This window comes from Leucoraja erinacea, chromosome 10, assembly GCF_028641065.1.
Source record: "Leucoraja erinacea ecotype New England chromosome 10, Leri_hhj_1, whole genome shotgun sequence".
Lineage (NCBI taxonomy): Eukaryota > Metazoa > Chordata > Chondrichthyes > Rajiformes > Rajidae > Leucoraja > Leucoraja erinaceus.
In genome coordinates, this window is record NC_073386.1 from 28,397,674 (window position 1) to 28,418,810 (window position 21,137).

At 40.6% G+C, this 21,137-nt stretch overlaps 1 long non-coding RNA gene across 2 annotated transcripts in view; it reads left to right on the top strand.

Moving 5' to 3' along the window:
• LOC129700959 (uncharacterized) overlaps window positions 1-20,762 on the top strand; it is a 50,976-nt gene extending 30,214 nt beyond the window's left edge. Inside the window, exons 4-5 of one of the 2 annotated variants that reach the window (XR_008724128.1) lie at window positions 15,324-15,512; window positions 20,041-20,762. This is a non-coding gene — a long non-coding RNA (uncharacterized LOC129700959). The remainder of the gene's footprint in view (window positions 1-15,323; window positions 15,513-20,040) is intronic. The other variant, XR_008724126.1, reaches the window with a different exon arrangement.
• The last annotated feature ends 375 nt before the right edge of the window (window positions 20,763-21,137 follow it).

Below are 21,137 nucleotides of genomic sequence, written 5' to 3' on the forward strand. Positions count from 1 at the left end.
GCTATGTTGTACAGCTCTGGCCTCATTACTTGCAATGGAGACAGTTCAGTGAAACATTATCTATTTAATTCTTAGGATGTTGTAAGAAGAGAAATTAAGCAGAGGGGGTCTATACTTGATGTAAGAAGTAAGAGGTAATCTCATTGAAATGTACAAAATTCTTAAGAGATTTGACAGAGTAAATGGTGTTGATCTTTCTCTGCTGTGAGGTGCGTACCAGATTACGCAATTTTGAAATAAGGAATTTGTCATTCATTCAGGACAGGGGTAAGGAAATGTCTTAATGCAAGCATTTGGAATTCTCTACTCAAGAAGGCCATGGAGGCTCAGGCATGGAATACATTAGAGGCAAACATATATTTTTTTTATTTTTGATATTCGGAGAATTTACAGTTATTGGAGAAAGTGGCAAAATGGTAGCTGTGATCTTCTTGAATGGTAGAACAAGCACGAGAGGCAGAAGAGCTGCCCCTGCTTCTTATGGTTGAGTGTTCTCAGGTGCCTTTCAAAATAGCTAGGTCATAACAAGATACTGAAAAAATGGAATCTGCAAAATGCAAAATTATATCTGGCAGGACATAATGGCATTGCAGCCTAAAAATGCAATCACATAACATTCTTTTATTGTATTTTATCATTTAGGGCATGTACCTAAATTGCACTATTGCAGATTACACAATAACAGGCCTTGACATCATTGGGCCAGGCGATCTGACCCCACTTCTATTCCCAGCCTCTAGAGCTTCTATTTCACCCTCTCTTGGAGCTTGTTGTCCCCTCCCCTCCCCATACCCACTTGTTTTTGCAGCAGTCTTTGTAAACCAAACCTAACATGTTCCAGGCATGACAATGCACAAGGAATGTTTATCGAGAAAAATATGATAGTTTCCAAGGTAAAGCACTCCACAGATGTAATTTAATGGCTTGGTTTAAATGTTATGAAAAAGTATAAAAAATATTTATTTAATTTAAACTGTTCTCACTCAGAAATAAAAGTGCCCACTGATGTGTGCAAATTGCCATAATTGATAACAATATTACTCTTCTGCAATGTTTGTCTTGTTCACAGCTTAGACACCCATTTTTGAAATTTATCTCATCATTTAGGCAGTTCCTTAATTATCACATCTGTCAACCCATTTTAAGCCAAGGGTGTTTATAAGATATTTCAACTGGAAAGGACTGCTTCCAATGTTTATGAAATACAGCTATGACTAAAAAAATATGACATTTGCTAATGCTGGATAATTATGACGTAAAAATGAGACAACATAATACAGAATTTCAATTATTTTGTTAACTATTATCTGCAAAAACACACGTTTTGCTGATTGCTCCCATTCATTATTAGCAGTATACTAGCAGTATGATTCATGGGCTCCCACAATGATTATAACACAGAAGGAGGCCATTTTTCAAACATATCTATGCCAGCTCTCTATTGGACCAACTCTAGTTAAACCCTAGCCCCTTTCCCCAGAGCTTTCCAATGTTTTTCTTCACAATCTATTTATTCAATTCCATCTTGAAAGTCACAATTTACCTGCCTCTAAATCTGCAGGTAATGCATTCCAGATTCCAACCACATACTTTATTTAAAAAGATTTACCTCATGTTCCATTTAATTCTCTCAATTTTCTACCTCTGGCCTCTCATCCTCTACCCTTCCATCAAAGAGAATAGTCTCTACTTATTCACTGTCCAGACCCCTCATCATTTTATTTATTTCTGTCAAATTTCCCCTCAGTCTTCCCTTCTCTAAAGGAAACAGTCAAAGCTGTTTTAATCTATCCCAGTAAATGCAATCACTCATCCCAGGAATCATTCTTGTAAATTTTTACTGGACTGTTACTTATGCCACCTTATTATGTGGGACCAGAATTAAACACAATACTCTAATTGAGACCTCTCCACCTTTGTATTCCATACCTCTATTGATAAAGCCCAAAATTGTCTATGATTTATAAATGGCTTTCTCATCCTGCCTTGCCATTTTCAATAAATTGTGCATTCATACCCCAAGCACCATCTCTGCCCCCCCGCCCCCATTTCTGCATCTTTTGTAGAACACCATACTTTATTCTATATTGCCTCTCCTCATTGTTCCTACCAAAATGTAACATATTTCATAGTCTCTGCATTAGACTTCAGCTTCTGCTTCTGCCCATGACATTGGCCTGTGTACATCTTGCTGCAATTTTGAGCTATCCACTTCACAATTAATGATACTGCCACCAACACCCAAACCCAGGAATGCTACTGTGCACCTTCCTCCAGCCCAAAAAACAACTATTCACCATAACCTTTTGTTGTTTGTTATCAAATTCCATATCCATGTTGTCAATATACCCTCAATGCACATGCTTCAACTTCACCATGACCCTGCTATTTGGCACCACATCAGAAGCTTTCTGGAAATACACTTACACAATGTTGACTGCTTTACTCAGATCAAATCAGTTACCTCAATAAAAATTCTATCCAGTTGGTTAAACACAACTTGCTTGTAACAAATTCTGCTGGTTTGCCTTAATTAATCCACTTTCCTCCAGATGATTGTAATCCTGTTCTGAAGAAACATTCGTAAAAGCTTTCCTACCACTGAACTAACTGGCCTGGGAATAACATATCCAGTTTTCTGGCACTACTCCTGTGTACAGACAGCATTCGAAGATTGCGGTCAATGCTCCTGTGATTTGCTCCAGTTTGTCCCTCAAAATCCAAAATGCTTCCCTCTAAGTGAGTTGTCCATGTTAAATTCAGTCAGATTTTCAAATACTCTTTGCTATCAATTTGTAATGCATCCAGTGTCTCTCAGCAGCACTGCCAATGAATGAGCTGCCCAAGTACAGGAAGACCTCACTGCCATATAGTGGCTTGAAAGGGAGCTCAGAACTCAGTGTGTGAAAAAATCCTACTTGACATGCCCCTCACCAATATTTGATGCAGGAGACTCTGTCCATAAGGGTATTGTTAAGGGAGTGTACAAAACATTTGTGAAGAATTCATCCATTCCTCACAACAAGGACATCCTCCATCATATTGTGAGGCACTTCCACTGGGCTGTAAGGGATGGACTGAGCATAGATTTATTAATTCAGGCTGAGCATCCACGAGTATCTGTGGAACATCATCAGGAACTCAATGATATTTGAGTAGGATTTGCCTGGATAGCATGCAAAACACGGTATATGTGACAATAATAAATCAATGTCATGATACTATATTTACCACACAATCTGTGAACTTTACTATAACAATGAAGCCAGAGAACTAACCTGGGTTCAAGGAGGATCATAGTGCAACAGCCCCATATAGACCGAAAAAATGAGGTGCCCATCTGGAGAAAATAAAAGGTGTGAATGGATTTGATTAATCTCTAGAGAGCTGCCAAATCCCATAAAGGGAGTAATAGGCAATTAAACAACTAATGAGGGGAAGAGGTCCCATGTACATAATCACCTTCAATGAAATTGGATCCCACCACTAGCAAATAAAAGAGAAGTCTGAAGTGTTTATAATCACATTGAGCCAAAAGCTGTGGATAGACGATTCATCTATTGTATTAAAGTTTTAAAGATCCAGTCTTCAGGCTCTTTGATTTACTCCAGGTTAGGTTAAAAAATAACTATGGAATCTGATGATATTGCCAACTGCCTTGATAAACACAAACATAAGACATAAGAGCAGTAGGTATACTCTACCATTCAATAAGATCACAGTTGATCTGACATCAACTCCAGTTACCTGGCTGATCTCTGTCACCATGTTTAGTCATCACTGCTGTGCTCACTGACCTGCACCAGCTCCCTTGATTTTAACAGTTTTAGATATGTTTCCACTTCCTTCTATGACTTCATCGCTCTCTATCACAGTAACATCTTCCAGTTCAAAGATCTTCAGAGATATCTGTGCCCTTTGGATTTGGGACTTCTTTGAAATAATCACTTACTTTTTGAAAGTATTATTTGAGGGAACCAGCATTCTAATATCTGGAATTCCTTCCTTAAACTTCTTTGTAGTTTAGTTTAGTTTAGTTTATTGTCACATGCAGCGAGATACAGTGAAAGGCTTTTTTGTTTTGTGCTATCTAGTCAGTGGAAAAACTATAGATGATTACAGTCAAGCCATCCACAGTGTACAGGCACAGGATAAAGGGAATAACATTTAGTGCAAGATAAAGTACAGTAAAGTCCAATTAAAGATAGTCTAAGGGTCTCCAGTGAGGTAGATGGTAGCTCAGGACCGCTCTCTAGTTGGTGATAGGATGGTTCAGTTGCCCGATAACCTCTGCCTCTTTTTCATTCTTTAAAATGTTGGCCTCCACCTGGATTGTTAGCTCTTGTCTTTGCTTTCATGTGTCGAAACTACAGACAGTAGCTTCAAATCCATTGGAGTCATTCAGACACATTCGTTTCAATATCACATGTTGTTATGACTGCACACTTCCTCAAAATTCTGGTTTTACGAGAACAACCAGGCAGTGCAGATTACCAAGTGCATCTGGATACTCTGGCTCCAGTGCTTTTTCTTAAAACAGCTTTAAAAATTCTGATGAAAGAAGGAACTGCAGATGCTGGCTCAAAATTTTGATTTAGCCTTATGCTAGATCAAAGGATAGCGTCAGGACCCTACACTCTAACGATCAGGAAGCAAAACCACTACTTTCCAGTATGGATGTTTACAGATTTTAAAAAAAATTGGATTCTCCTTTTCCCCAAACTGATTAGCTGATCAATAAAATTACTCTTCTAATATTTTCTTCTGTTAAATTCAGTAATATAAATTGCAAGCTAAAAGTAAATATTAGCAAATTAAATTACCAACACAGCTAATAATGATTATGAATTGATTAAAACTCTTAGATAGTTACAAATGTTGGGATTAAGAACGGTGTCAACTTTCTGTCAATTTAAAAAATGACAGCTCATCTCAGGCAGGATAGCAGGGCAAACTATAGAGTAGTGGAGAACATTTCCTCTTGAGAGTCCTCTAATACATGCTCCCCATAGACATGGAACAACAGAACGTTTCTAAAATAAAAACAGATGGTAAATTAAGTTGCTCTTTTTGTGTAGCAGTCATAGCATAGGCCATGCAGTGGGTCACTTGGCCTAAAAGATGATAATAGAAAATAACTCACAAAAATGTGTCGCAGGCTTAAAGTGAGGAGGATTAGATCAGTATCTCCTCTTCCCGGGCATCATATTGATGTACTTTTTCTCCAGAGGCACTTGTCAATGGAGTTGGGATCTTGTCAATGGATATGGGATCTTTAGCATTTGTCAATAGCAATTCTCTGTTGGCAGGGACAGAATTCCAATATGTTCACGGTCAGCGAGATGAAAAGCCTAATCATGAAAGGCAGTTTAAATACTGAAATTGTATTCTTTGGAGTTTAGGCTCTCCCTAATAAAAGTGTCCTCCTAAAAGATGTCATTTCATTTTCTCTTTTACAAGACCCTTATAACAACACTGCCTGAAGTAATAAAATTTTCCATGTGTTATCCAATTATTACTTGTAAACACAGCTTCCCACTGTTGGTGTCTGCCAAAAAGGCAGTACAAGGAAGTACAGGAGAATGCCAAGTATTTGATAATGAAATCAGCCTGCTGTCTGTTTTTGTTTATTTTTATTTTAGGTTGTCAGTAGGGCAAGGGTTAGCGGTTATAGGGAACCGAATGGTTTTCTACATTCTGGCTGATGACAGGAAGTCCTCCTATGCCACGCATAGAGGAGGTCAAAATTGACAATGCAGACTCTTCACACAAACTTCAAATGTCCCCTCCAACCTCTTTTGGTTTCCACCTTCAGATCTCAACACAATAGTTATAAATGATTCTTGCATAGGCAAGTTCCAACTAGCAACATCAGCCCACCTCAGCAGACCTTGTCACTGACAAGAATAAAACAACCTATTTAGTCTGGTTTCAAATTATCATGCTGAGAAATAAAACTAATTTCTTCAAAGATTAAAGTCAATGTATTGCATTATTATCAGTCAAATGTTTATTTGTCTGATTCTTTGAACATTTTCTTCAATCCATGTACCAGAAAGAAATAAAACTAATTATCATTGGATTCCACAATGGCAAGCTGCAGTGAAAACCTCTCACACACATCCTTTTTCCAAGGCAATCAAAAGTTATCCAGGTGACGAAGTGGACCTGAATAGCTAAACCCTTTCTCAGTCCATTATCTACAGCATAGTTTGATTGGCCAGTCCCTTCTAGCGAGCTACAAGGCTGCTAGATTGAAGACAGTTAACTGAGCTTTATATAGTAAAACAAGTACATCTGTAGATGCACAGTGTTCATGTCCAGAAAATATGTTCAGTGGTAGCACTCCAGTCTCTGAAACGGAAGATTGCACTTTTAGCTCTGGGTCCAGAATATAATTTTGTTGGCTTCTGCTGTGGCTGCAACCTTATTGATAATGTGCAAATGTGTAGATGAGTTGTGTGCATTCTGCTTCTCATCTCCGCCTCTCTTTGCACATATCTCTATGTGAGGAAGTTCTACATGGCTGAACATGGCTGGAGATCTTTCACAAAGTTTTAACCAGAGATCTATTTGCGTTCTCAGGGGCCTATCTAACATCCCATTCTCTTTTCATAGAAGTCTTCCTGATTTCAATATTGATTCCTCAACAACTCTCATGGAGAAATATTCATCTGGTTAGGATCTTACTATGCACATATTAGGAGTCACATATTACAAAAGTATAACGGTGACTATACTGTCAAATGGGTTCTACATAAATCTTTTTTTCCCCTTTTTTAAAATCATTATGCAAAACATAAACAATAAACACGATTTTATTTATTGTAAAATCACTTGTCTATGGGATATATTAAGATATTTAACTGCTCCTGAATTAAAGTTCTGAAGGAGGCATCTAACCATTTTATGTACTAAAGTCCCATATTTTTAATAAACCTTGTTTTTACTGTGGAATTAATGTGGTCTTTTTTTATGTAAATCATATCTCCATTGTCCTTTGGTCCATGGAGATAAAAGGAAGGAATGATATTCTGTTCACAATTCTAAATAGTAGGGCTGGAAACTATACTACAGTGAGCAAAGTGAATAAACATCTATTTCCCCCCACACTCCGTCTGCTAAAATTAGACAATAGACAATAGGTGCAGGAGTAGGCCATTCGGCCCTTCGGTGCTGACAGTTCTTTCAGTTCTGTTGCTGACAGTTCTTTCAATGTCATTGTAGGTGCTAAAATAGAGATCAACAACTGAGCAAAGGGTGTTGGAACAAACGTTTCCATCCTAAAAACTCAGAGACTGCATTAGTTGCTCAACTACTCTACTTGTATACCCTAACTCCTCATCATTCACTCATGCTATACTCTTTAAGGAAATTACATGGTCTTGTTAAAGCATTAGATGAACAGGATGATATTGTTGAATGCATTGGTGTTTTGTTGAATAGGAAATGCTTTAACAGTGTTTTATATCTGATGCAATGCCTTGACATTTTGTCTCATATCTTGTATGTGTTAATCTCTGGCTTTTGTCCAACCATCTGCCTGTCAGAATCCCCCTCGCCTGAGTTCACCTATGATCTGCCAATGCTTTGCCCTGCCCCTCTACTCTTCTACCTTCTTTTTCCCCCACCCTTGCAATCAGTTTGAGGAAAGGTCCCAACCCAAAACGTCACCTCCCATGTTCTCCAGGGATTCTGCCTGACCCACTGAGTTACCTAGCATTTTGTGTTTTTCATCATTCCAGTTCTACAGTAAAGGCGACAAATCTGTCCCCAGTGACAGACCTCAGCTACCCTGAGGCAAAAATGTCACCCCTGTAAAATCATTTGGGGTCAGATCCTCCTAAATAGAATGCTAAACACCCTCCTCTTTCAGCCTCTTCTGCGAGGTAGGTCTTGCTTTTGGGACCGTTCTTTCCGAGCCTGGCCCTGCTGCACTCCTGTGAACACGACTGAACCACCAATTTTTTTAAACCTCCTCTTCAGCCTTCTACGTGCACCCAGATTTATGAGCTCACCTCCAAATGACTCCTGTGCAAATATTCAAGTAATTAATCGTGAGATTAGTATACAAACTTAAAGCACATGGTATTGGGGTTCAGTATTGATGTGGATAGAGAACTGGCTGACAGACAGGAAGCAAAGAGTAGGATTAAACGGGTCCTTTTCACAATGGCAGGCAGTTACTAGTGGGGTACCGCAAGGCTCAGTGCTGGGACCCCAGCTATTTACAATATATATTAATGATTTGGACGAGGGAATTGAATGCAACATCTCCAAGTTTGCGGATGACACGAAGCTGGGGGGCAGTGTTAGCTGTGAGGAGGATGCTAGGAGGCTGCAAGGTGACTTGGATAGGCTTGGTGAGTGGGAAAATGCATGGCAGATGCAGTATAATGTGGATAAATGTGAGGTTATCCACTTTGGTGGCAAAAACAGGAAAGTAGACTTTTATCTGAATGGTGGCCGATTAGGAAAGAGGGAGATGCAACGAGACCTGGGTGTCATGGTACACCAGTCATTGAAAGTAAGCATGCAGGTGCATCAGGCAGTGAAAGAAAACAATGGTATGTTAGCATTCATAGCAAAAGGATTTGAGTATAGGAGCAGGGAGGTTCTACTGCAGTTGTACAGGGTCTTGGTGAGACCACACCTGGAGTATTGCGTACAGTTTTGGTCTCCTAATCTGAGGAAAGACATTCTTGCCATAGAGGGAGTACAGAGAAGGTTCACCAGACTGATTCCTGGGATGTCAGGACTTTCATATGAAGAAAGACTGGATAGACTCGGCTTGTACTCGCTAGAATTTAGAAGATTGAGGGGGGATCTTATAGAAACTTACAAAATTCTTAAGGGGTTGGACAGGCTAGATGCAGTAAGATTGTTCCCGATGTTGGGGAAGTCCAGAACAATGGGTCACAATTTAAGGAAAGGGGGAAATCTTTTAGGACGGAGATGAGGAAAACATTTTTCACACAGAGAGTGGTGAATCTCTGGAATTCTCTGCCACAGAAGGTAGTTGAGGCAATTTCATTGGGTATATTTAAGAGGGAGTTAGATGTGGCCCTGTGGCTAAAGGGAGAGAAGGCAGGTACAGGATACTGAGTTGGATGATCAGCCATGATCATAGTGAACGGCGGTGCAGGCTCGAAGGGCCAAATGGCCTACTCCTGCACCTATTTTCTATGTTTCTATGTTTCTATGAGATCAATTGAGATCAAGTGAGATCGACCGATTGACCAAATGGTGCCAGCACAATAACCTGGCTCTCAACACCAGCAAAACCAAGGAACTGATTGTGGACTTTGGAAGGGGTAGGGTAGGGACCCACAATCCCATTTATATCAACGGGACGATGGTGAAAAGGGTCAAGAACGTCAAATTCCTTGGCGTGCACATTTCCGAAGTTCTTTCCTGGTCCTAGCACTGATGCAATTATAAAGAAAGCACATCAGCGCCTCTACTTCCTGAGAAGACTACGGAGAGATGGTATGTCAAAGAGGACTCTCTCGGACTTCTACAGGTGCACAGTAGAGAACATGCTGACTGGTTGCATCGTGGCTTGGTTCGGCAACTTGAGCGTCCAGGAGCGGAAAAGGATGTAGTAAGTTGTAACCACTGCCAGTCCATCATCGGCTCTGACCTCCCCACCATCGAAGGGATCTATCGCAGTCGCTGCCTCAAAAAGGCAGCCAACATCATCAAGGACCCTCACCATCCTGGCCACGCACTCATCTCTCCGCTACCATCGGGCAGAAGGTACAGGAGCCTGAAATCTGTTACATCCAGGTTCAGGAACAGCTCTTTCCCACAGCCATCAGGTTATTAAACTCGCCAACTAACAGACTCTGAACTGTAATAGCCTATTGCACTTTATCTGCTTATTTATGTGTATATTGAACTGAACTGTTCTGTATTTTTGCTTACAATATTTTGTTGTGCTGCAGCAAGCAAGAATTTCATTGTCCTATCTGGGACACATGACAATAAACTCTCTTAACTTGATAATCTTGTTAAATAGAACAGGCTTGCCTCTGATGTTGAATCTGCTTTACTCTGTGTAGCAAAAAAAAAAGCACAACGTTGGACTAACTCAGCAAGTCATCAGCTTCTCTGGAAGACATAGTTAGGTGAACTTTCCTGTCAGGACCCTTCTCCTGCCTTTTGCCTGTCACTCTGTTTTCAAGGTAATAATCCCAATATAATATTATTTAAAATTCTGTGCCATGCACCATTACTCTGTGTAATTCATGGTGTATTTAATTGCATGAATGGCTGTCAGTTTTACAGAGGAGATTTCAATTGTGTATTCCACAAGCATTGAAATCACCCCTGTGCACTCTATATTCTCCAAGTGTGCATGCACATGGCACACAATGAACCATTCAATTGAGAACCACATTGAACTGTTCATGCTGTTAGTTCCAGATCACATATACTAATTAATTTTACTCTACAATGCGTTATTACACTACATGAAATATTGGTAGGAGAGTGAATTTATCAGCTATAAGGTTCTTATGTGTTTTGTCTTATTCACTCTGTAATTTATTTCTATCCAAAACATTATGAAGTATAAATAAAATTGGCACCTTTGCGGAAACCAAGCAGTGATTTAACTCACTGGAGGAATGATAAAGCTTTTCACATGCAAGTGGTAAGGTGCTCTGCTGTGAGGCACATTTTCCATTGCCTTTTGACCCATCCCATGACCTTGAATACAGTTACTAATTTAGTAACAACCAACACAAATTAAAGGCAGTTTTGTACTGGGGGTCCTGCTATCGAGGAACTGCACTGAGGCCGCCCAACTTCACAAAAGGGAAAGTTTTGCCTGGCTCCCTTTGAACTTAGAGCCCAGACATGAAAAGACAACATCTAACCTACTCTATTCCATCGCCTTGAAATTTGCAGTTTGAAGATCTAAATATGTGAATCTCAAATTGATATCAGCTTAATGTGATTCAGAGCTGCTGGATCCAAATCACATGACATCTGTGCTTCATTGGACCTCACACAGAGGTTAAAGAGCCAGGGACTCCACATATGTAAGCTTCGATGCTCAATCATTGTTCTGCTTCCAGGAAACTAATTTATAGCATTATTGTAGTGGAAAAAAACCTCACAGCTGTCGGTAAGTAAGGAAAATCATATATTGAGTTTCTGAAGCACCCATGCTCTAATCTACTTTTAAAGACAGCGGTTATTAGTTATGATGTCACCCTTCCCTCAATGGGTCTTCTGTCACCTCTGTATTAGAAGTCAAGAGTTCAAATCCCAGTTCAGAGTGATAAACATGTAATTTAAGTTGATATGCTGCAGGACCGAGGAGGTGCTGCATTGTTGAAGGGGAAATCTTTGGGATGAGACGTTAATTAATACAAGGTATGATCAGCCATTTAATTTAGATTCATGATGCCATTAGAATAAGACCAGTGGACTTCTCTTAATTTGTATCTTGACCCGCACTTCTATAGCAGGTTGTGTATATATTTACTGCATTGCTATTGTTAACCCTTGGAGTGTATACAGATTGGCCATGCGGTGGGCCAAGCAGCCGGATTCAGAAGACCCGGCAGGCTACGGCCTCTATGGGGAAACTGCCTCTGTTTGTTCCCCAAAGACCAGAGACAGGGGAGGAGGAAGCTGGCAATGATGGACATAAAGAGCAAGGCCGGTGGGAGTATGAACTCGGATCTTGCGTCCTGTCCCCTCAAGATCAGCAGCGGTGGGTGCCCCGGGACACAAAGTTGTATGGGTGAGGAGAGAGTGGTCGGTGCGCTGGATGATTGGGTGAAGGAGATGTCTGGAAGCCTGCAGCCTATGGCTCACCTGGATCAGGCTCCAGAGCTTGAGTGCGGACTGGACTTTGCAATGTTCCAAAACCTGCCACCTCTTGCATGCGGTCTCACTGGACTACTCATGTACACTTTGCTAATCGGGGATTGTGCATGGGTATGGCAATACGCTACTATGTGTAGTTACTAAGTAGTCGGGGAAATAAGAAATGGATGATAACAGTATGCAAAAAATGAATTTCACTGTGCGTTTGCAAATGTGACAATATAGAACCATATATTTCATGCCGTTCCTACATTGTCATAGTGACTCCACTCCAAAACACTTTGTTATAAACCTTTTTGGGAAATCCATTGTCATGAAAGGTGCTACATATGTACAAGTGGGGTGACACTAGTGAAGAGGTAGAGTTGCTGTCTTACAGCACAGGAGACCTAGGTTCGATCCTGACTACGGGTGCTGTCTGTACAAAGTTTGTACATTCTCCCTGTGACCACATGGGTTATCTCCGGGTGCTCCCACACTCCAAACATGTGCAGGTTTGTAGGTTACTTGGCACAGTAATATTGTAAAATTGTCCCTAGTAATAGTGTTAGTGTATGGGGGTGATCGCTGGTTGGCATGGACTGGGTGGGCTGAAGGGCTGTTACCACGATGTGTCTCTAAAGTCTAAAGTTGTTCCTCCTTTTCTTTTTGTGATATTCTTACATAGCACAGCAATTTGTGCTGACACTGGATTCCACATAAGCACATTAAAATGATTTTGTTTTATCAATGTACTTTAAAAGTCACACTTCCAAGCTGTCACTAATATAGACCGAGGTATAAAGGCAGCTTCAGGGGGATGTAATTTATCATCATAGAGTGGGGATCATATCGCACTGAAAATATGATGGACAACATACCCTCCCAAACCCCTTGACACCACATGTTATATTGGGTGGGATTTTGAAACAGACAATGCAGGCTATCATCAGAAAATATCTCTTATTATTGTTCCATGTAATTTAAGGGTCCAATAATATCATTAAAGCTCAGGTTCAAATCCGAAGGAGCAACAAGTGAAGTTACACTGCACAGGACTACCCTGTTATTATATGACAGAAACATTCTTGAAGCGATTATTGCAGTAATAAAAAAAGCTCATGTTTCCCACAAGATATACTGTAAAAAGGTTTTCTGAAATGACTGATGAACAGCAGATGAAACAGAATATACTGTAGAAAGGTATGAAATGCTAAGTTTTGACTGAGACAATATAGGCTACTTGGTGTAGAGAGCAATGTGACCTTTGTGCATTTATGAATAAATCCATGAAAGTTGCGGCACGTGTTTAGAGAGACGTTGTTAAAGCATATAGAATCCTAGGATTTATAACAGATGCATAGTGTCCAAAACATATGAAACAATGTTGAACTTGCATAAAACATATGGAATATAATGACCATTTCTGGTTACATCACTGTAGAAAGGATGGAAAGCTGGAAGACCGAGTGTGGAAAAAGGTTACTCAAAATAATCTAGTAATAATAGAATATGGGGTTAGACTAGAGAAGCCAGGACTGTTCTCCTTGGAGCAGAGAAAATTGGGAGAAGTTTGATAGAGGTTTACAAGATCTGGTCTGATCTGAAGGTCAATAAAAAGAAGAGGAAACAAAAAACAGATCCTCTAAGGTTATTAAATAGATTTAATATTTTGAGCAAAGATGCAAGAGGATGTGAAGTATAACTTCTTTAATCAATGGTTATGATCTGAGATGTCCTGTCTATAGAGTCAGTCGAAACACAGTTGGATGGGCACTTGATGATGAATGAATTACAGGCCTATGGGGAAAGAACAGGAGAATGGTACTAATTGAATTGATCCACGTGGAGTAAAAGAGGGGTAGGTGCCTGAAACATGCTGCCATGGGAGGCAGGGGAAGAAGATATGATAGCAATGTTCAAGAAGTATTTAGACAGGCACAGGAACAGGCAGGGAATGGAGGGACATTGACCATGTGCAGGCAGATATGATTAGTTTAAATTGCCATCAAGGTTGGCAAAGATATCATGGGCTGAAGATCATGTTTCTGTGTTGTACTGTTCTATGTTCTATGCTATTCAAATGAGGCCAGATTATAACAGCATTTTGAGCCTGCAGTCACTTCCATCGGCATATGTCACCCACCTTCCACCTTAGGGATGCAAAACTGATCATAATTGACACTTATAACATTTAATAATAATAATACAATAGTCATTTACATGTTCTCACCATACATGGCCTGATCATACATTATATTTAGACATATTTAGAACTTAAAATTATAACCCATCAAAAATATCATTCACTCATTGATTTAATTTCTATTACACCACAGGCAATAAACAAACTGGAAAATGTCAACAGTGAAATAGGCAGTTGTAAGATGCTACTGAACATCTTTATGAATTTATTTTAATAAATCATTGCTATACATATGTTACACATATGATATCTTAGATGGTAATAAAATTGTTACGATCTAAATAATTTTCAGAGCAACCATCAAAATATATTTTGGTAGCTGCTCTTGTTTTCTTTATGATTATGATGAATCTGTCTAATTCTATAAGCCAAGCTTACTTTTTTTTTTCCTTCTGCCTTTTTGCATTCCACTTGTAATGTCTGATAAAAAAAAATGAGCCTTTAAAGTACTATAACGGAGAATCTAACAAATACAGTAACACAATACAGCGGAAAGCAGATATAATCTTTTCAAAACCATTAAATTCAGTCACCCGCAGCAACATCTGCAGAGCAAGATGTAAAATAAACTGTAAAGGAATCAGATAACCCATAAAGGATCAAGCTGGAAGAAGACCCATCAGTCTCCCCACATTTTTGCTGTCATTCTGATTGAGAAAGTAATATCATTCTGATGTTTGCGTTTAATTTTAGCAACAAACATCTGGAAATCATTCTAAGGGGGAACGATGAAGAGTTTAAGCTGTAGAATACAGACTAAATTCCAGGACTCCCATTGATCGAGGGAGTCCAGTTCACACTGAATATATTGCATTCAGGTTTGATTTAATTGTCCAACTTTTGATTCCTCTTTTATTTTTTCCCTACTTTTTAAACAAGCAATGTCAGTAAGGATAAAACCAAAGGGAGGTTATTAGGTGAAAGTAGGCCATGAAGTTTACAAAATACGTTCAGCTATTGCACAGTAATGACATAATTGCTTTCAGGTTAAAAACCCATTACCCAAAGTTGGGGTGTCCCAAAGATATAAACAGCAGTATATTTGCAATATGTTTTGTGATTGAAAGAGTAGCACACAAGAAATGCCTACATCCATTCAATGTTGTGCAGTTTAACAGCAGCATTAATGATACAAAATGCAATTAATTATATTTTTAAAAAGGATACAAATTGCTGGAGTAACTCAGTGAGTCAGGACACCTTGTATTCTTTTGTGCAAACCAGTATCTGCAGTCCCTTGTTTCTACATGATGAATTATATTGTTTTGCTTCATTGCCTTTCCTTATGTTGCAGATTCGATGTAGAAGACTGAATGGGCCAAATGGCCTGATTCTGCTCCTATGGCTTATGATCACTCTGATGGGCAAATCAAAGAGCAAACAAACACAGGATGAGAAGGGACAATGATCAGTCTGGGGAATTCACAATCGACTCTCTTTGGTTTGCGCATCCATGTAGAAACAATGCATAGAATAATCTATTGTGAGTTATCAGGGATTACTTTTGATTTACATACTAACACACACCAATAACAGCACTAGGAAATGTTTGAAAAACAAGAGCTTCATATCAATTTGTATTAAGCTTTAGTAATTAGTTTGAAACTAATATGATCTTAAGTTTAGAAGCAAAGGCATTGAAGATATGTAACAAAATTAACTGAGATAATCTGAAGAACTATGACTGGGGATAGCTCAATTATGTTACACTGTATTTCTAAAATTCTGAATATGCTATCAATCAAATAGAGCCCACCCCACAGCTCCTCTCACCCTCATCTCGACTTCTAACTCCAATTGGTTTGCTTTCATTACAATAATAAAGTTACGGACAAGAAAGACTATTCGATCAGGATATTCATACTGCATGATGATCATTCTTTTTGCAGAGATGATTTTCATGATAGCATTTCTAAATTTGATTCCTAATAGTGTTTTAACACACAATTTTCTTGGTACTGCTTTTATACTAGCTATACAATTTATCATTTTATGCTCCTCCACAGGTTATCTCTGGAAGTGGAAACAAACAAGCAAATGTTACTATTTAGTACTTTGAGCACTGCTGATTGGAGATGAATAATTAGCCTACTAAGTAGTGCTTACAATAGACAATAGACAATAGGTGCAGGAGTAGGCCATTCAGCCCTTTGATCCAGCACCGCCATTCAATGTGATCATGGCTGATCATCCACAATCAGTACCCCGTTCCAGCCTTCTCCCCATATCCCTGATTCCGGTATCTTTAAGAGCCCTCTCTAGCTCTCTCTTGAAAGCATCCAGAGAATCTGCCTCCACCGCCCTCTGAGGCAGAGAATTCCACAGATTCACAACTCTCTGTGTGAAAAAGTGTTTCCTCATCTCCGTTCTAAATGGCTTACCCCTTATTCTTAAACTGTGGCCCCTGGTTCTGGACTCCTCAGGTCATTACCAAAATAACATATTATTTTCAACTATAAAATGCTTTTGAATGTACTAAAGGTTCCAAATAACCTTCCTGATATCTCCACATCAATATACATGAACAAATATTGTTCTGTAGTTACAATGGAAATATTACCTGAAAATAATGAAAAGTCGCGAGCTTAACCAGTCTTTAAATTCAGAACTAACTTAGCGAAGTTCGTTTGTCCCATTGTCTTGGCACCAAGCATCATTATAATTTATTTTTAGACGAGCTGCACTCTTGGCTATTATTTATTGAGTAGAACAGTTTAAGAGTTATTTTTCACTCTTTAAGTTGATTTTAATAACTGATATTTTGCTGATTCCACTCTCCTTCTCCATACAAGCACATAAGTGCAGACTTATTCCAGCGATGAGCAGATTAAATCCCCTTACCTACTTTCCTTAGCTCATAGCTTATTCAAATTATAATTTCATATATTATATATAGAACATAGAACATAAAAGAACATATTATATATAGAACATAGAGCCAACACATTTCATAAAAGCTGCACATTTCAACAAGTTAAATGAATCTCCTCTGCCTGCATGTGATCTATATTCCTCCATTCCCTGCATCTCCATGTGCTTCTAAAAGCCACTTAAAATGTGACTGTCAAATCTGCCTCCACCACCGCCCCAGGCTGCGCATTCCAAGCTCACACCACTCTCTGCATAAAAAAATATGCCCCACATATCTCCCTTAAACTTTGCCCCCTCGCCTTAGATATGTTCTCCCTATCTTTGAATGCTTTCCAATGTTTGACTCTTCATAATTGGAGTAGTCAAAATAGAAAGCAATGTCTTAAATGAAGTTGTTTGGAAAATAGTAATAACCACACATATCAATACAGGTGCACAACCTTTTATCCGGTGTTCCAGAAACCGAAAAGCTCCGAAAACTGGCCATTTTTTCCAGATGTCGTCTGCGCACCAAAGCTCGCGTTTGGCGCCAAACCTGACCCAAAACGACCCACAGTCAACCCAGGTCTGTACTACTGTAGCGGCTGCCTCCTCCCTGGAGACCGGGAGACGCTTAAACATCTGTAAATCATTGCTTAAATGTTAGTCAGTTAGTTTGGAGGGCTTTTATGTGAAGGGGGGTGAAGGGGTAAACTTTAATTCTTAGTCCCCTACCTGGTCGGAGAGGCGGGGAGCGGTCAATGCCTTACCGGGTCGCTGTGCAGTAAGCTCCGCAGCACTGTGGCCGGTGGGGCTGCGGGCGGCGCCGGTTGTAGCTCCGACCCCGGCAACTCTACCCCTGGCTGCGAGGCGCTCCAAATCCAGCGCGGCCCGCGGCCGGACGCCCCAGCTCCGCGAATGTCGGGAGTCGGCGGCGTCGCAGCGCTGGGATACCAGCGGGGTGCGGGCAATGCCTTACCGGGTCGCCGTGCGGCAAGCTCCGGAGCGCTGTGGCCGCCGACACACAACATCGCGGAGCATCGCTGCATTTGGAGGAGCCGCGCAGCCAGGGGTAGAGTTGCCGGGGTCGGAGCTCCAACCGGCGCTGCCCGCGGCCAGACGGAGCCCCCAGCTCCGCGGCTCCAAATCCAGCGACGCTCCGCGAATGTTGGAAGAAGGCGGCCACAGCGCTCCGGAGCTTGCCGCACGGCGACCCGGTAAGGTATCCCCGCTGGGGGTCCCAGCGCTGCGACGCCGCCGACTCCCGACATTCCCGGAGCTGGGACGTCCGGCCGCGGGCCGCGCTGGATTTGGAGCGCCTCGCAGCCAGGGGTAGAGTTACCGGGGTCGGAGCTACAACCGGCGCCGCCCGCGGCCGGACGGAGCCCCCAGCTCCGCGAGGTTGGGAGTCGCCGACCAGGTAGGTAGGGGACTAAGAATTAAAGTTTCCCCCTTCACCCCTACACCACCACCACCACATAAAATCCCTCCAAACTAACTGACTAACATTTATGCAATGATTCTCCCGGTCTCCGGGGAGGAGGCAGCTGCTCCAGACTTTTCAAGCCGCCCGCGCTACCTACCTAATCTACGCTAAAAATCTTCCATTCTGAAATCCGAAAATGTCCGAAATCCGACAAGTGTCTGGTCCCAAGGCTTTCGGATAAAAGGTTGTGCACCTGTAGTTATTTATTGGATGAGTAGTTCATGAACATCTAGCAATGTGAAAACTAATTGTATGTTATAAAAAGTATACACCTCTAGCAAAGCACATGGGAGTGTTCAGCGGCACTGGACACTCCCATCTGTGTAAACAGTGCTAAAATAAATAGCATTTATGCAATTTCATTTTTTGTCAATAATGCAAAGAAGTTACATCAAATCAACCAGTTATGATAGAAAAAGATTACTTGGGCTGTTACGTTATCATAAATTGTCCTATTGAATGAAGGATCCAGTGCTCTGTGAACAATGGCATCAAGAAGAATCACCCAAGAAAGTGAAAACTTGCCAAAATGTCACCCATTCCTTCTCTCCAGTCTGAAGGCTGAGTCTGAAGAAGGGTTTCGGCCCGAAACGTCACCTATTTCCTTCGCTCCATAGATGCTGCAGCACCCGCTGAGTTTCTCCAGCATTTTTGTGAACATACCTTACATTACAGCATTACATCATAACATTGAAATATTGGGTTATTTTCATTATGTCACTCACAATTGTGAAAGGCCAAATGTATTGCAAATGGAATTAAAATTAAGGTTAATTACATTAAGGAACAAATATATTGAAATTCAAGTTTGAAAGCTGGGTTTGTTGCTAGCCAAAGACATTTTCTGAACTAATGGAAACAGAAGCCTTTATTTATTCCAAAGCAATATTCAAAGCAGTTCAGCTGGTTGGGATGTACTCCTATTGTAACTGTGTAATTCTGGAAAAGTTATCTGTTGTTGCTCAGATTGTTGAAGTTAAGTTGGTAATTATAACCATTGAAACTGTAGCTAATCATTTTTTGTTGTCATTGTGTTTAAAATGTATAAAACATTACTGTACTGTTGAGTTCTGGGACAGGGGAAATAGATTCTACAGTAGGCCTGCACATGATGAATAAAGACCTTTTATATCTACCAACTTCCATTTTTTCATTCAGGTTGTGCAGCTCCTGCAAACTGGTATATATCAGTAATCAGAGCAGATTTCTACACCATTCCTGCCCCAGCCTTGACAAATGACCTTTTCATACTCAAGAGAAATTACTACAAATATGTTGAAGGAAAACCATTCTTGCCCCATCTTGTTGTTAATTTCCTACATAGAAAGCAACATTTATTGCATTTGCACGTTGTAAGTAAAAATGACCAAAAATTAAAGCAAGTTAATATAATTTCAGAATTTCAATCATACCTTCAATCATACATAAGTGAAAAATTTACGTATCCATTGAAATATCATAGTCAACTTTATATCTGGACTCTATTTGTGTAAGTCACAATGGTTGAATGCATTATTTCCTGATCTTTTTAGGACATTATTTGGTTTCCATTGCATATCACCATAGTGGATGGTACCCTTCATTTCAATCCATTGAAAGAATATTATTGTCTTATTGAGAGCAAGATTTGTGTCAGGATTACATGTCTCATTCTCTCCTCTCTTTATTTCCCCAGATCTAGGGGTGGCACGCACGCCCCCATCCACATCAACGGGACGGAGGTGGAAAGAGTTTCAACCTTCAGGTTCCTGGGGGTCAACATCTCCGATGACCTCTCTTGGACCTACAATACCTCAATTCTGGTCAAGAAGGCTCACCAGTGTCTCTTCTTCCTGAGGAGACTGAAGAAGGTCCATCTGTCTCCTCAGATTCTGGTGAACTTCTACCGCTGCACCATCGAGAGCATCCTTACCAACTGTATCACAGTATGGTATGGCAACTGCTCTGTCTCCGACCGGAAGGCATTGCAGAGGGTGGTGAAAATTGCCCAACGCATCACCGGTTTCCTTGCTCCCCTCCATTGAGTCTGTCCAAAGCAAGCGTTGTCTGCGAAGGGCGCTCAGCATCGCCAAGGACTGCTCTCACCCCAACAATGGACTGTTTACCCTCCTACTCCCGGGAGGCGCTACAGGTCTCTCCGTTGCCGGACCAGCAGGTCCAGGAACAGCTTCTTCCCTGCGGCTGTCTCACTACTCAACAATGTACCTCGGTGACTGCCAATCACCACCCCCCCCCCAGACACTCCTCCCACAGGAAAAACACTATGACTGTATACATGTAAATAGATCTATTTATTGAAATCATATTCTATGTTGCTCTTCCAGGGAGATGCTAACTGCATTTTGTTGTCTCTGTACTGTACACTGACAATGACAATTAAAGTTGAATCTGAATCTGAATCAGATCTCATTCTCTCTCACTTATGCCCATCAACACCACTTTGACTCTTTTTGCCATTAACCTACCATTTTACTTCGGAGTCACGTGATTGACTACATAGAAACATAGAAACATAGAAATTAGGTGCAGGAGTAGGCATTCGGCCCTTCGAGCCTGCACCGCCATTCAATATGATCATGGCTGATTAGCCAACTCAGTATCCTGTACCTGCCTTCTCCACATACCCCCTGATCCCTTTAGCCACAAGGGCCAAATCCAACTCCCTCTTAAATATAGCCAATGAACTGACCTCAACTACCTTCTGTGGCAGAGAATTCCAGAGATTCACCACTCTCTGTGTGAAAAATGTTTTCCTCATCTCGGTTCTAAAAG